General features: G+C 42.7%; 1 pseudogene across 1 annotated transcript; it reads left to right on the forward strand.

Moving 5' to 3' along the window:
- Window positions 1-1306: 1306 nt before the first annotated feature.
- On the forward strand, window positions 1307-1802 carry LOC310697799 (transmembrane protein 256 homolog; annotated as a pseudogene). The gene has a single exon. The product of its transcript is annotated as a transmembrane protein 256 homolog (transcript).
- The last annotated feature ends 202 nt before the right edge of the window (window positions 1803-2004 follow it).

Here is a 2004-nt window from a genome sequence, read left to right on the forward strand (position 1 = left end):
ATCAGCAGCAGGCTGCTGCAGTCAAATTGGCCAGTCAGAATGGAAAATCCTATTTTAACAAAACCAATAAAAGAGAGCGGCAATACTATTTTCTTGTTTCCCTTGTTCAACTACAATTCCATAAAACAGTGGATTTGCAGGTTCTCATTAATAAAAAATAAATAAAGGGTGTGAGGGGTGGGTGGGATCGATGTGCCTACACTTCTTAATTCCACCCCTGGGCCTTTTCTATACTGAAAATAGTGTTAATTTGTTCCCCTTCCACTGCTGTAAATATTGCTCCCTTAGAAAATAAGTGATTTATTTGACTGGAACAAAATCCATCTTGTGTCTCCAAGTGGTTTAGGGTTGTATGATCTATGTCTGGATTGGCCCACTTAATGCTATTTATTGCTCTATGAATGATATTAAGATGGATTTCTTAAGTCTGGTGGAATTACTTTTTCTTCTTTTGTGCAATTTTTACTTGCCATAGCAAACAAGACTTTGTCCATGTACCCATATAAAATAACTATTATCGTTCTTTTCCTCTGCATTTTTAAAGCATAAATATTATTGGCTTTGAGGCAACAATGACAGAATGTGCTGACATCAGAAAAATGCCAGCTCCAGCCCAACCAGAAGTAAAATGTATAGGGCATATTGAGAGATGGGTGGCAAAGCTGTGCATATGCTTTGTCCTCCCCGGCAGTATATATTGTGGGAGAGTAGCTAGAGGAAGCAGAGAAAAGCTCCAACCAATATTATTTTTTCTATTATTTTTTTTAATTTTGGGAGTTTGCTTGTTTATTTTAAATTCAATTTGTAAAGGTCCCTTTAGAAACGAAAAGATACAAACACAAGTTAAGCACACAGTTTGCTTTTAGTTCAACACTTTCTTCATCCATCAATTTTACCCAAAATCACAAAAGTAATATTACAAAGCTTTCACAGTGCACGTTTACATATTCTGCATATACATCTATTCACTCTTCAAACAATGCATTTCCATTGAATTTGGCTTCAAAAACAACAACACATCAGGCTGGAAATATATAATGTTTTAAACCAATGTGTTTTTCCTCTTAAAAAAAGAAAATATATTACTTGGAAAGAAGCCCATAGTGCACTAATTCCCAAACAAGACACGGACATAAGGCAGGTGAAAAGTTATAGGCCAATCTCGCTCCTAAATAATGATTACAAATTATTTGCCAGTATATTGGCCAATAGACTTAAAAATGTATTTGGAGAGGAGATTGGAAAGAACCAAACTGGATTTCTACCTGGTAGACAGATGAAGGACAATGTTAGAAATATAATTTGTATGTCGGGCGCCGGGGCGTTTTTCTGACGGCTTGTTGCGCTGAGCGGGGCTGCAGCCGTCGGGGCGGCCGCCTACGGGGCTCACGATTTCCGTCGCAGCGACCGAGATGACGACTTGAAAGAGCTCTACGAGATGGCCAACAAATACCACTTCCTCCACAGCCTGGCCCTCCTGGCTGTGCCCCACTGCCGCTATCCCATGATGGCCGGCAGCATCCTGTCTCTGGGCATGGGGATGTTCTCTGGCGTCCTGTATTACCACGCCGTGACAGGGGACCCGATCCTGACCAAGGCAGCCCCGTATGGTGGTTCCCTCCTCATCCTCGGCTGGATCGCCATGGCCCCTTGACACCCCGTTCTCTCCCCATGTGGCCCCCATCTCCCAACGCCAGGGCAGCCAGCCCCGCCCCTCCCTCCTCCCTTAGGCTAGCCAGAAGGGAGCCCTAGGAGAGGAGAGATTTCCAAATGTCAGAGTGGGATCCCTTGAGGTCTTTAGCCCACCCCGAATGCGTCTCTATCCTGCATCTTGGAATTCCCTGAATGCTGAATCCCTTTTAAAAAAGCCAAATTCCTCCCCCTCCCCCCAAAAAATTGCAACCAGATTTGAGTTTGCGATGGAGGCTTCGAAATGCAATGTCTGATCGGTGCTTTTCAATTGCTGTTTTTTAACTTAATAAATGATGAGAGTGATTTCACTTT

The sequence above is a fragment of the Podarcis liolepis genome, assembly GCF_965112155.1.
Source record: "Podarcis liolepis genome assembly, chromosome: W".
Taxonomy (NCBI): domain Eukaryota; kingdom Metazoa; phylum Chordata; class Lepidosauria; order Squamata; family Lacertidae; genus Podarcis; species Podarcis liolepis.